We start from the raw sequence: 14972 nt of genomic DNA, 5'->3' as shown, positions 1-14972 counted from the left end.
ATTTTTCTGTTGGAACTGGTTTAGAAATCGTATACTGACTATGAAATCAGCAGACAGAAGGTCATTGCCTCTTGCAAAAACTTGTAATGTAAATGACCCTCTTAACTGACTTTTCCCGTGATGCTGACAGCTAACATGGTACAGACCAAACTAATACAAAACAATGTCTATGATATACCACATGCATCTGTAGCAACTGACATTTCAGACAAAAAATATTTTTTTGATAATCAGACAATTTGTAATTTTGATGGAATGTCTCCTTTCATAGAATAATAGAATGGCTTGGTTTGAAAGGGACCTTAAAATCACCTAACTCCACCCACCTTGCCACAGACAGAGATGCCACCCACTACTAGATCAGGTTGGCGAAGTCCCCATCAAGCCTGACCTTGAAAAGTTCCAGGGATGGAACATCCACAGCTTCTTTTTGGGGTATCCACAACTTCCCTTTCCTACCAGCTCTCTTGCAAATGATCCTTTACTACAACTGATCCATCATCTGTTGTCACTCAAGTATGCTTTTCTTTAGATTTTACTAGGATTTCCTTCAAAATTTAAGCCTGCATAATAAGGTTGGGGGACAAATATAAAATTATTTACCTAAGACGTATTCCCCCCCTTAGTCACTTTTCTATATTAAATACAGTTGTTATTTGCCAATGAAGGAAATAATCTGAATGACCCATTTATTTTTATCTAGAATACTACCTGGCATAACCTCAGTTATCTTTCAGAACAATCTGGTAATGTTTCTTTCATCTTCCTATGTTTTGTGCTTGAAGTATGAAGATGCTGATCTGGAGCATAGGGCAGGTATTAAGACCCATCTTGACACTCCTAGCAGACAGACAGGTGTTCCAGTAATTCCGTAATCTCCACTGTTGTAACACCACCTCCTCTTCCCTCCTCCCCCGCCAAAAAAAAAAAAAAAAAAAGTTTTTTAGCACTCAAATATTGTGAGAAATAGTTTAATGGGCCTCTCCAACAAACATCTTCCTTGTAACTCTTATTATAACCCATTGACTAAGCTGGAAGAAAAAATTTAACAGAATTATCAAACCCCACAAAAGTTGTCAAGCTCTATTTTGATTTTCATCTCTGCAGTTTACTGAGGTACTTCCCTTGAAAGCCAGGTCACTTCCCTGGTCATTTCATTGAAAGAGATCACCAACAGCTGCTTGATTGAGATTTGTTTTTCTTGGTCCCCAAAATTAACTGTCCTGTGCTATTCTTTGGAGATGCAAGAAACTCTAGGCTGTAGATTCTTTATAGCCCCTCTACCTGTCTGCGTGAGATATTCAGTTTATGTTATCAGCAGGTAGGAAAGTCATGAAATATAAGCTTTGCTTGTGGGTTTTCTCCACATACTTCTGTAGCATTAGCCCTCAGGTTACTTCAGATCTCTAAATCATCTATGTCATCATCAGGGTGAGATCAATCTCTTCTCTCTAGACTCACCTTCTGTTTGCGTTCCTTTCCTTCAGAAGCTCAGTGCCCCAAGATGTTGAACTGCAGCTCACAAGAAAGAACAGAGAACAAGACAGCTTATCTTGTTTCTCAAATTGCACTGTATAAAAGCTTAAAAAGTCACTGGAGAGTGGTTCTTGGTAGTGCTCCTGACCTTCAAAATATACAGCTTTTTCTTAAGCCTGCAAAGTCACTGAATGCCTCTGCAGTAAATTCTTACTAAATCTTAATTACAGCTCTCCTTTTCTTTCAGGGTTATTGGTCTGGAGACCTTGAAAGCCAGCAAGGCATATCTACTTAAAATGTTAGTTTTTTTAGAAGACAGAATGCTTTGCAGTGCTTATTGATGCTCTGCTCTGACACTATGTAAAGCACTTATTCATTGCAAAGTCATGTAACATATGTAACATAAAATAAGTCACCATCTATATTTGTCAGGCCATATGGTTAATTGTCTCACTTCAAGGCCAATATATGGATAGAGTGAGATCATTAGTACCTGATTTTTAGGTTATTACCCGTAAGTTGAATGACCATCCTAAAGACAAAGCGTATGCTGGACTTTCAAGGCAGCATCACCCTTGCCATCATAGGTTCATTTTGGCAATAATAAAGTTAAAATTTTTCATGTTCTTTTTGGCTGTTTGCATGAATGTGCGAAAGTCTGTGTTAGTAGAAATGTCTCTTCTAGTTCTGAGTTTGTGAGGAAAAATGAGCTAGATGATCAACTTTGTGTTTTGGCCATGTGAACTTATGTCATTGCCTGTATGGTTAGCTATTTATCTACCTATTATTTTTTTTTATGCTTTTATCTATAGATATATAGATAGCTAGAGATAGGTAAGTAGACAGATAGATATGTACACAGATATACACACAGATTCTCCCATATGTATGGCTTTCATGGCATCAGAAAGATCTCTCAGTCTGTCTGTCTCTCTATCAATATAGAAGGCATTGTAGAAAACATACCAGGACCTTGGTTCTGAAGCACAGACAGGAATTTTGGTAAGGGTTAGGTTCTTTCTCTGAACATCACCCTCAGCAGTCTTAAGACTAAATGAATCTGAGCCTTTCACTCTCTCATCATCACCAGGGTGCCACAAGACATCATTTGAAACCATATAGTGGTAGAGGACTGAGAAAATTTCTCCTCCCTCACCCTTAAAATTTTAAATGTAGTGGTGAAGAGGAAAGAGTGTTCAATCTGTAGAAAGCAGATTAAAAACATGCCTTCCAGAAGCCATGTTCTGAGGGGAGACATGTGCCTTCTGTCCTTCAAAAAAGGGTTGTAATGTTATTCTACTTCCAATGTTGTAGTCATGAGTGGCAATTAATCACCTTTCATTTATTTCTGGAAGACGTGGTATGGCAAAGAGGGTGAGAATGCTGGGAAACGCAGGGAGAAATTGAAGGCTTACTTTCTAAGACTGAGAATGATCACAATTTTTGCTCAAGTTCATTGTAATAGTAGGAAAAAAAAATTAACCTTATTCTGAAAGATACTTCTGAAGAACAGATATAGAATAAACTGGTGATCCAAAGAAGTGATTAAAACTCATTCTTTTCATTTTGAGTCTAGCTTAACCAGTTATTGATTACATCATCACAAATTTCTTTGTTTCATTCTTAAGCAGATGACTGCCTTTTCCTTAAAATCCCCCTAAAAAAAAAACAAAAAACCTTAGGTTGGACTAGATAAGAAGGGGAGAAAAACAAACTTCAAATACCAAATACACAGTGGTTTCAGGGAGAAACAAAATAAAATATCAAATACTACAAATAAGTCATCATTTTATAAATTTACCCCATGATGCTTTTCTAAAACCTAAAAGTCTGCTGACAACAGAACAACATAAATAGACAGACATACAGCCTCCAAATGCACTTTCCCTGGTGCACTGTGTATAGAGAAGCCAGGTTTTCATAGTGTGCATCATACATAGCACAGTCTCTCAAGCAATAAAAGCAGTGAGCTCATCACTTCTGGTGCCACAAAATCTCCAGCATAAAGATGGAGCAAAAAGGTGATTTTTCATAGGTTAGATAGCAGACTCAGGATGTCCAAGAGTAAATGTGGGAAGACAACTGATTTTCTTTATTGAACAGATTAGAAAATTGTCTAACAGCAACTTTTTTTTTTTTTTCCAGACATATTTTTTTTTCTTTTGCTTCATTTATAGTATCTTCAAAAACTGTTCATGGACAGCTAATATGATAAAGAAATTCTGTTTTCAAAAAATAACAATGAGTCTTCCTTGGCTTTATATACAGATAAGTTCAAGTATACAGATAAGTATATCTTATATACAGATAAGATCTAAGTTTGCTATTGCTTTGTTCTCATGCAAAATGGGCTTTGTAAATCTGAACTTAGGTGATAAGGGGTGGTTAGACACACATGACTTAAGCTAGTGGACCTCAGAGAGTGAATGGATAAATGTAATTTATTGTTTGTAAAGCTCATTAATATTTAATGTAATGTAAGTCATAGACAAGACTAGAGAAAAAAAAAAAAAGAATGGAAGAACAAACTTATTTTTATACAGTATTCAACTTTCCACCTAGAGACAGAAGACTTCTGGGACTGCAGTTCTCTAAAAAGAAGACAGACATATCACCCATTGAGCCCAAAGGAACATTTGGTCTGAAACAGCCAGTCCTCAGTTAAGCTTACAGAAAGTAAGAGCAGGGTCAAAAGCCACTGCCCACCAGTAAGCCTAACAAGAAGTGTATTTCAGCCCTTTAGGTTTTGCACATGTTTGGATTTTCCTTGTGAGAAATAAGTATCATGCTCGTTTTATAGACAAGTAAACTACCTGCTCAAAAACCTAAGCGTCAGAGGTGTCCAAAGCTTTCATACATCTGATTCTGCCTGTGTCCCCACAGGTGTAAACTGGACTGCTCTACACCATGACTGATGTCATCATTAAAGAGAAGCCCCTAAACTGGAATACAACTAGAACTTCAAAAGTTTTTTGTTGTTGGTGGTGGGTTTTTTGATTATGTTTTAGACTTCAGATACATCCCATGAATATTTCCATTAAGATTTTCCCTATTCTCATAGTAAGAAATAGATTTCAAATTCCTTTCTGCAACAGGATGTGCAGTAACCGGAGGGTTCCATCAAAGTTCAAGGTATTTAAATAATCATAACTCCTATAATTATAGTATAGTATACATATATAATTATTTAAATAATTATAACTCCTATGCTGGGAATAAGCAGTGAAAAAAAAAAAAAAGACAAGCAACACTTGACAATATACTCTTCATTGACTACTATTACAAACATAAGACAAAAGCTTCTCCTTTAAAATGTAATCACTTTGTTTACTTTTTGGTCATTTTGGACCCAAGCTCCCCTATGGGTTATACTGATTTTCATTTAAACTAAATCCCATATGAGTGCAGTTAATATAAATTCACACAAATGTAATTGAAGGTGAAGTTTACCTGGCCAAGCAGATTTGTTTGGCCTCTGATGTCTGGCTGCCTCCCCAGATCCTTCACGAAATGTGATCTGACTGGCAAAATCCCATATAAAGACTGTCAAGAATATAAATAAATCCTGTGAAAGAGATGATTCTCTACTGGTTATATATGCCAATATATGCATCCAACTTGGAGCAAAGCCAAATATCTTCCAGTTTGGCTTCCAATGGCAAAATATGTTCTTCCCCAAATACTTCAATTCATCATAGTGAGTTCCATGACAAAGTACATTTTACTTTTTTTTTTTTTTTTCTGTGCTATTATAAGATCAGCTCAACTCCAGGAGTAATAACCTTTACAAACTAGAAATCTGATTTCAGCTCAGAGAAAGGGATAAGGAAAGCAATTCAACTTACTGGAGAATATTTCAACAGCAAAAAAATAAAAAGGACAGTAAGTTCATTAAGTTCATGGGTGAGTTCACCTGCTGCTCTTCCTCTACCCTAGCTAAAAGGGAACACATAAGGGATTTATATATAAAATATGAATCTATTGTTTTCCCAGAAGCCTTAAATTATATAGACTCTGACCTTGGCTAAAACTAGGTTTCCTGGCTCCTGGAAAACAGTTTAGAGCAGTTCCATTTCTCTTGATTTTCCACACTGTATCACCAAATCTGTCAATTCACATTACCAGATAGTGTTAATGAGATTAATAGGTATATGTACCTTGAACAAAGGAAGCATCCATAAAAGCTGCCTGCTTCATGGTTGTGCCATCTTCCTTTGCACCAGTACTTCTTCCCCCACCAAACATATCACAGTGCTGAACTCAACCTTCCTTTATTCTTGTGCGGCAAGTCCTGCCAGAACACAGCAAGCATAGTGTTGAAATATCTTATAAAGCACTTATGACTTTTGTTTTCTTCTGTTTTGTTTTACTTCAGGGCAGTATCCAAGAGCAGCAACATACTTCTCTAAGTAGGAATGTACTTTTCAACATGAGAAATACCAAGCTATTAAGCAGGAATGCCATTGCCATTTGAGGTTAAAAAATAAATAAATAATAAATTATATACTGAAGTCATTACTGTAATTTTTGTAAAAGATGGTATGTATTTAAATGTCAATTACAGTTGAACCACCTGAAGTACCTTGGATAGTTTCAACACTTACCATGCCCAGCCTTAAGCTATTTGAAATTCAGGGTGATTTTTCTCATTATAGTATACCATAGGGTGGCCGTTGTGCAGCTGTTTACCTCTAAAAAAAATCTAAAAGAATAATTCTCTAGTAGCCTGGAAAATAAAGATAAAATTATTTCTTGTACAGCTATCTTTACGGGAGAGAGATTATGAACTTAATTTACTGTCTCTCCTGCAGATAGGTTCTTTAACCTGTTTTGCCCAATTAATTCTTGAAGAATCCAGAGGCAGAGATCAGTTTCAAACTTTGTTGTTTCACTCTTAAATATACAAAGAAGAAAAGAAACTCGTCTTAAACAGTCTCTAGCTATTAAGTTCCAGTTACAGAATTCAACTTATTTCACATTTTTCATGATTGAGAACTTTTACCTTTCATAGGAAAAATACGATGCTCAAGGCATCTGATTACTTTCATTCATGCTCTGGTGATTTTCCCAGCAAAATATGCTGTAAAAATTCACTTAAAAAGATTATTCTCAGGGACGGAAGTACAATTTTCTAAAATCTTCAAACCAAAAGTAAGCTTAAATAATATTCTGGCTTATGTTTAAGCAAAAACTTTTTTTCAGAAGGTTTCTCTTATTGGTATATATAATGTTAGCGTTGGAAGAAGTTTAAAATTAGCATTAGTATGTTTATTACAGTACATTGCAGGAATCCTTCAGTAACAGAGCAGCAAAATCTGAAATGCCAAAATGGGAAAGGTTTTTGAGTTTTGTTCCTCATTCTGAAGTGGTCCATGCAATATTCCTTTTCCATTCCTTTGTAAACTTTAAAAACACTGCTTTCTTCATTGAACTATATGCTGATGAGTACAATTTCATTTATTTACTATGCCTAAAGAGAGGAAGAATTAAAGTCTCTATTCCATAAAGTAAGATGATGAGTGGATTTGGAAGAAATCTGAATAAACCATACAGTTTCAATTTTTTGTATTAGTCACTGTTTGTGTTTCAGTATGAACTTTGCCCATCTCATCAGAGTAAGTGAACCATACAATGTTCACATTTTGGAATGAACAGAAGAAATGGAGGTACAAAAAAATATATATAAATCTTTGTCAAACTTAGCCTTCTCTTTACTCAAACCCTTCATCCCATCACGGTTACATCAAACACATTCCACTTCAGTATAAACACTGGAAAATTAAAATTATCAACCTGAAATTACATGTTCTGCATTTCCTGAAGTTTCAGGTCTGCGATAACAGTAATCCTAGGCCAGTAATACATTCACATCAGTTTCTCTCTCTAGGCACATGACTAACACCACCAAAAGAAGTAGAACTACTTGCATATTTAATGCCTTCTTGAATTATCTCCACTGTACTGTAGTCATCTTTCATCATATATTAGCTAAACAAATATGCATATAACCTTAACTCTATCTAAATTATAATGTTAGCTTGATTTACCAAGACAAAAAAAAAAAAAAAGATGAAAAAAAAAGCCTTAATTCTTGTGTACATAATGAAAGACATAGGATCATTAGTGGAGACACCCATTGATACGAGATAATATATGAAACGTTTGTACCTAAATATCTGTCTCTTTGTTTGATCTCTGAGTTTAATTATTCCACCCACCACAAAACGTAGAAGAAACATCATGCTCTATAATTTAATAAGTCTCCTGACACATTAACAGTCTAGACATGGAAAAATTACATTAAAAACCATGTACAAGTTATTTCAAGTCAGTTCAAGCGAAATATTAATGTCCCAATGACTTGTATTTGTTTCATAGATATTCAAATTAAATAGCTCCAGGATACGTGCACAGAACTTCCCTTATCTAATTCAGAGCCAGTGAGCTTCCAAAGTGGGCTTTTCAGAGCAAAACTCTTGAACCTCTGCCCTTCCAAATTTTGTTACAGACTCTGTGGAGTTGTCTCATCTATTTTCTCTCCTAGAAAGATGCCTAGAGTTTCTTCTGTCCTGGAGGAAGTGTAGATTTCACAGATTCTTTGGATAGGCAACAGAAGATCAGCTGGATTAATTGGCAAAGGGAGACTGCCCAAACCTAAGAGAATCCATGTAAACACAAATAACCTGGAACGGACTGGGTAGTCTATAAATGCTCTATGGGTTGGTCTTCATTACGAGTTCTGTTTAACCTTCCAAAAGCTACTGCTTTGAGGAACTGAGACAGGATAATGAAGACGTTGCAGTGTGTTCTGAGTGAAGCTGAACCAGAATGTTCACAGACTGTACGAGAACAACTTTTCAGGATTCACATGCCTACCGAACCAGTTTATACATGAACACATGACGCATTTTTACAATGTATTTACATACCATAGAACTCTGTAATGTTATTACAAAACACATCAGAAACAAGGTCTGTGAATGAGGCAGTCTCTTGTTTATCCATTCCAAAGCCTGTGTCCTGTGTAATAAATAAATAAATAAATAAATAAACAAACAAACAAATCTCTGTCTAGAAGCAACAACTCTGAAACGGATGTTTACTTTAGTAATTGCAATAGGAACCTAGAAGAGCTATTCTGGAGACAGTTAGCATTTTTATGGCATTATCTCAGCATGACTTCAGAACTGAAATAGGCGCCAGCAATATATGAACAATTTATTGGAGTCCATCATCCTAAATAAAAACATCAAAGAACATGGACCTCCGACAGCCCCATGGCTGGGCAATCCCACAGACTAACCATCTTGCCTTCTGTATCCCATATTCTGAGCTCTTCCACCCCTGATTCATCTGACTGTACGTCATATTTATTGATAGTACATGAATCATAGCCTTAGAACCACACATGGAAATATGGTTCTCTCTAAGAGAAGGGAACTGTCCCCCTTCAGCTGCACCAAAAAAAAAATCTGGGAAGCAACTTCTGAATATCATGCTATTCAGAAAATATCACACATAGAAACTGCATAGGCTGTTCCTTTGTAATTCTTGGTTGTTTTTTTGGGGGGTAGGAAAATAAGTTACTGAACTTTTATTTTACCTGAGAAGAGTAATGTTGCTAGTTTTTTCCTTATGCCTTGTCTAGTGATAAGTGTATTCATAGGCAATCATTAATAACTAGGATTAAGAACAGCATGCTTTTACTTTGGAGAAGTAAGCCACAAAGCAGAGTCATGCATAAAAATCTTTGCATCTTCCACTAATCTGTGAAAAATAAAGGTGAACTATTTTGTTGTGGTTTGACCCTGGTCAACAGCTCACACACCCGTTTGTAGAAGAAAGGTTGAAGACTTGTAAATCAAGATAAAGAGAGTTTAACAGGTAAATTAAAAGCTGCAAGTGACATCAAGGCAGGGCACACTTAGTTAATTAGGAAGAAAACACCATCACTTCAGATACTCCCCTCCTCTCCTTCTGTCCTTCAGCTTTTACTGCTGAACACATCATATGGTACAGGACATCCCTTTGGGCAGTTTGGGCCAGCTGTCCTGGCTGTGCCCCCTCGCAGCTTCTTGTGCACCACGAACCTCCTTCTTGGTGGGACAGTGTAAGAAGCAGAGAAGACCTCAATGCTATGCAAGCACTGCTCAGCAACAGATAGAACAACAGTGTGTTATCAACACTGTTTTGGTCATAGGTCAAAAGCAAAGCATCGTGCAATCTGCTATGAAGAAAGTCAATGCCATACAACCAGTACAGATTTCAGCATGCCTGCAGCAGTTAGCACAAAGAAGGGCAGTACTGTCTACAACAGAAATAAAACAACAACAAAAGCCACATATCTCTCTTAAAGGTGAGATGAGAGAGGATAGCGACAGATGAGCTGGGAAAAAAAAAAAAAAAAAAAAAAAAAAAGTAACTACACAGACTGCTTATCAAATATCTCTGGGAAATTTAAACCAAGCTTTGAGGGTTCAGGAGCTAACAGGTGACCAAGGCACTGAGAATCAAGTTCCTCTCCAAACTGAGAGCTTCCAAACCCCATATGCCAGCTACTTCAGAGAATGCTTTCCTCATTATTCTACATAGCAGACCTTCTCCTGAGTGGCAGACATGGTACCATCCCTGGGTATTAGTACCCAGCCCAAAAAACTTGCTTCCCTGTGGTTGCTTAAATGCAGAGAGAACAGTGTCAAACATGAATACCTGACAACTAATGCACAAAGTGTGTTCACATCAGCCCATGTGTTCCTGTTCTCTACACCGCAAGCTGCCATTCCCATCACCAAGAGATGCCTGAGTCTATTATATGCTTATGGATCATAATAACTGATCACTCATGGCAGTCTAAATAAGTCTGAGGACCTTGTAATTATTTTTGTTAATTGTTCAAAAAGTATAAAATGCTCATTTAACGTTATAAATTACAAGCAATATGTATGGCAATGGGAAAAAAAAAAAAAAAAAAAAAAAAAAAAAGCTCAACTATGTTGAAAAATGGAGAACAAATGGATTCTTTAACTGTGAGAAACTACCAAGAATTTTATATGGGCTGTCATATTTGCTTCAAAAGCCAGGAGGAATATCAATTTATCATTTATAAAACAGATGTCACCATTTTAATTTGGTGTTCAAAGAAAAAGAAAAAAGAAAGAAAGAAAGAAAGAAAGAAAAAGAAAGAAAGAAAGAAAGAAAGAAAGAAAGAAAGAAAGAAAGAAAGAAAGAAAGAGAAAGAAAGGAAGAAAGAGAAAGAAAGAAAGAAAGAAAGAAAACACGGGAAATCAGCTTTTTCCTTTTTTCTTTTATTTTTCATTCTTTAAGTAACATTAGTAGGATATTCTAGTAAAAAATATTTTAAAGCTTTACAGGTCTGAGATCCTCATTTTTCTATATGAGATTTGCAGTGTAACTATAAGGAAAACTTGACTCCAATTTTCCATGAATAAGACATGAAAGGAAGCTTACTTGCAGTAGTCCTGTAGTATAAACCTAATTTGCTGGAACCGTTAAACGTTAGTTACCGTGGCTTTGGTCCTGTTCTTTTCTGTAGGTTATAGACATAAAACAAGTATTTCCAATTTTTGGAAATTATAAAACCATGATCCTGTATAACAGGTACCCAAACAAAGCAAAATAAATGAAAGGTTATGAAAAATGAGGAGCATAAGACAAGTTCTTTAGAAAGCAGGAAAGAGAATGAATATTAGAGCTATTGCAAGTCTGAATCCCTTACTGGTATAATTCTAGGTTTAATGAGTGTTAGGTTCACCTTTAAATTTGCACAGTGTCTGAATTTTCACCCTGTTCTAACTGCTTTCTCCACTTTTGGAAGACTGAAAATTTGGGCAAAACAAAACCAAAAATCTGTTTGGCAGTGGCACAATGAGAACAGTCTGAAGTTGCTGAGGCATATCTATATGAGACGATGATCCTCCAAGATCACCAGGAGAAAAAGTCTTCCTGAAGCTTTTGCTGAAAGTAAACCTCACTTGGTAAAATGTGCAACACCATGGGGTATGCTTCCATGCTCCCAGATGCAGCTCTTTACCATGTCCTCACTTCCCTCCTTCCCTCCCTGACTCTGCAGAGCTGGTCTGTTGTCACACAGATGTCCAGCAGGATGCTCTGGAGGGCCAGCAGAGGGGAAACAGACCCCACGCACTATTTAGCAGCAAGACGAGGCTCAAGGCTACTCAGAAAGGTGCAGTCATTTGAGGGACAAGAGAAAGAACTGGCTGGAAATGAGTCATCTTGGGTCAGTTAAAGTTTTAGCATGATTTTAAGCAGGAAATCTCAGAGAAGCAGAGCTGTAGGCCAAGCCTTAATTGTGAAGAAGGGCAAGTAGAGATCTAATCCTAATTATATAATGGGAACCCTCTTTAATGACCCTCCCATATGTTGCTGCATAGATTGTCTATTATTAAGTAAACGTGCTCCCTGGGATTTGATCTCAAAAACACCAGGTAGCTATTTACTAATGAAGAGCAGTCATACAGTCAAAATTACTAAAGTCAGGTCATATAAGGTAAAAGCCATGATCACTGTGCTGTTTAGGCAACAGTGAAGTGAAGTGAAAGCCAGTGTTATTTTTTATATCCTTGGAGGGAATGCGCACAGAGAACCCACTTGGAGTCATGCATAGTAGAACGTAGCTGTTACAGGGTCAGAGTAGTGGAAAACAAGCACCATAGACTTCTGAAAAGCATGTCACTGCTCCAGTTTTTCCCAGCATTGAGGGGGGTCATCTGAGCACTAGCACTGTTCCAGTTTTGCTGTGCAACCATCATATGGAGTCATGTACAAGCTTGGTTTGCTGCATATGGTTTAAAGGAGTGTGACTAAAGCCATAATTCCCTGGGAAGGTATCATCTGCAAAGTGGAGCCCCACTTCCCAACTAAGGGACACATAAGGACTACTACCAACTGAGCTGTTTGCTCAGGGATCATTAGAAGACAATGAATTGAAGGCAGCTCAGACTTCTGAACTGCATATCTGATGTCATGAATAGAACCTAACTTACTGCCAGATGATGGAGGGGTGAGATGAGGTCAAACACAAGTCTTTATTTTCCTCAGAGATCTTGTGAAGTCAATACTGTTGTTCTTTCAGAGAGACTCTTCCAAATTAACCAATACCAGACTTTTCTGAAGATACTCAAGCAGTTCGTTTTGGTTGTGGCTGCATTTGAATTCAGCCACCCTCCAACCTGCAGCTTGCAATCCCATCAATCTCCTCATACCTCAGCCCTGCAAATGCTCCTGGTTCCCTGCAGAGCCTGTTTGCTTTGCTAATGTACGTCAAATATGGAGCCAGCATTTCAGGTCAAACAAAAGCCTAAGTAGCTTCCTAGGGAGTCACTGTCAGCAGAACAGGTGCTCCTGAACACAAGTCACACAGTGTCCTCCTTTGGTCAGCAGATTCAGCCCAGGACCATGGCTCAAGTCAAACATTCCCCTACATCCCCAGCTGTTCAGTAGTAGTCATTTAGACAAAAAACTCAAAGGCTGCTCAGACAGGACTGTGGTTTTCAGAGCAAAGCTGGTAGCAAGAGCAGCCTGCCTCTTCCCTTCCTTATGTAACAGATAGCTGAGTAGGACCTACCGGGGCAGTGGAAGAAAGAGGGAACAGTTATGTCTTTTCCTATCCCAAGAGAACTTCTATACCTTTCCCACCCCTACAGCCCACACAAATCCCTCTGGACCTTCCCAATCTTCAAGTGGCCACATGTGCCCCATATTTTTTCCCCAGCTTTTCTCCCTTGAAGAACATATTGTCTCACCATCTTTGGAGGAGATGTACCAGTGTGTTATAGGCAAAACAAAATTTCAAATATTGGTAGATTATATACGTTGCAGTGTAATTTGTAAATACATAAGCCAGGTTTAAATGAACTGGCTTGGATTTTTAAGTAATAATACTGTGGGTTTTTTTGACTACCAGTAGGGTAAAGCTTTTCTTGGGTAAGGCTAGTTCTGCTTTGCAGACTATACTGCAGCCAAAGTATAACCTCTGTGCAATTTCCCAGACAGCATTTGCAACTTTCCTTTCCATTTTATACTGCTACTGATGTCTAGCCTGTTCCTACCCCAAAGGAGGTATCATTTCAGAACAATAGGATAGTAACACAATGTTGATGACAGCACAAGAAATATCCTTACTGTGAACAAAATACCTACTTTACTGAAGTCATCCTTGTTCCTAAGTCTGGAGGAACTGAAAATGAACAAATCTTGCCCATGATGGACACTGCCTATATTAGCAAAATACAGACTTCATTGGTGATCCTTGGGCTATGAAGAACATCATTACTGTCTAAGTTATAGGACAGTGTTTAAAACTTCAGTAAACACCTGGTCTGACTTTGACAGCTGAAGGTGGATCCTCTACACAGTTTCTCTGCATTAAGTCACTAGTTCTAATTGTCTATGTTCTTTCTGTGTCTCCCTCTACATACAGGAACCAAAGAGGAAGAAATAACAGCTTTGACAAGTTCGGAAGAGCAAGAGAGTTGGGTGATGGCAGCTGTCTGGACAAATTGCTCTCTGTGGAAGGCATTAGCAGACAAAGAGGATGAGGAAAAGCAGAAAGTGCTGTTGGCAGAAACATCTCATGCAGACCAGATCCTGTGTTTTATACCCTGGGCTGAATTCAGGGCTTCTTGGTCTGCCTCAGCCTCCTGCTGGTGCTGCTGCTGCCAGCAATGACCACTGTGTGGTGGTTCTACCCAGCTGGGCAGCTGAGCTCCAGCACAACTGCTCTCTCACTTCCCCTCACTCCCCCAATGCGGGAGAAAATACAATGGAAAGGGCTTAAGGGTTGAGATAAGGACAGGAAGATCGCTCAACAGTTATTGTCATGGGCAAAACAGATTCAGCATAAGAGAGATTAATGTAATTTATTGCTTATTACTAACAAGCTAGAGCAGTGAGAGAACAACAACAACAAAAAAACTTCCTTTACCCTCTCTTGTGTCCTCCCCAAGCAGCACAGGGAAACGGGTGCTGCGGTCAGTCCCTGACGCCTTGTCTACGCTGCTCCTTCATGGTCACTCTGTGCCCCTGCTCCACGTGGGGTCCATCCCACGGGATGCCGTCCTTCCTGAACTGAGCCTGCAGGGGCTGCCCACAGGCAGCAGCTCTTCAAGAACTGCTCCCACATGGCTCCGTACCACGGGGTCCATCCCCCAGGAGCAAACTGCTCCAGCACAGGTCCCCCACGGGCAGCAGCTCCCCCCAGGCCCCCTGCTCCTGCATGGGCTCCTCTCCACGGGCTGCAGCCTTCTCCAGGCCACATCCACCTGCTCCACCGGGGGCTCCTCCACAGGCTGCAGTGTGGAGATCTGCTCCATGTGGGACCCATGGGCTGCAGGGGGACAGCCTGCTCTAGCAGGGGCCTCTCCACAGGCCGCAGGGGAACTGCTGCTGCATGCCTGGAGCACCTCCTGCTCTCCTTCGTCTGCCTTCTACCCTTCTTCACTGATCTTGTTGTCTGC

The 14972-nt window shown here is 38.7% G+C and overlaps 1 long non-coding RNA gene across 2 annotated transcripts; it reads right to left on the bottom strand.

Moving 5' to 3' along the window:
* Positions 1–1208: 1208 nt before the first annotated feature.
* Positions 1209–14479, bottom strand: LOC121061835. Of its 2 annotated transcripts, none has more exons than XR_005815297.1 (4): positions 14441–14479; positions 5634–5767; positions 4927–5041; positions 1209–3133 (listed from the first exon to the last, which is right to left on the bottom strand). It is a non-coding gene; the product is annotated as an uncharacterized LOC121061835 (long non-coding RNA). The 2 variants fall into 2 exon arrangements; XR_005815298.1 differs by lacking the exon at positions 14441–14479 and adding an exon at positions 8406–10329.
* Between the last annotated feature and the right edge of the window lie 493 nt (positions 14480–14972).

This window comes from Cygnus olor, chromosome Z, assembly GCF_009769625.2.
Source record: "Cygnus olor isolate bCygOlo1 chromosome Z, bCygOlo1.pri.v2, whole genome shotgun sequence".
Taxonomy (NCBI): Eukaryota; Metazoa; Chordata; class Aves; order Anseriformes; family Anatidae; genus Cygnus; species Cygnus olor.
This window is presented reverse-complemented; position numbering and strand designations above follow the sequence as displayed.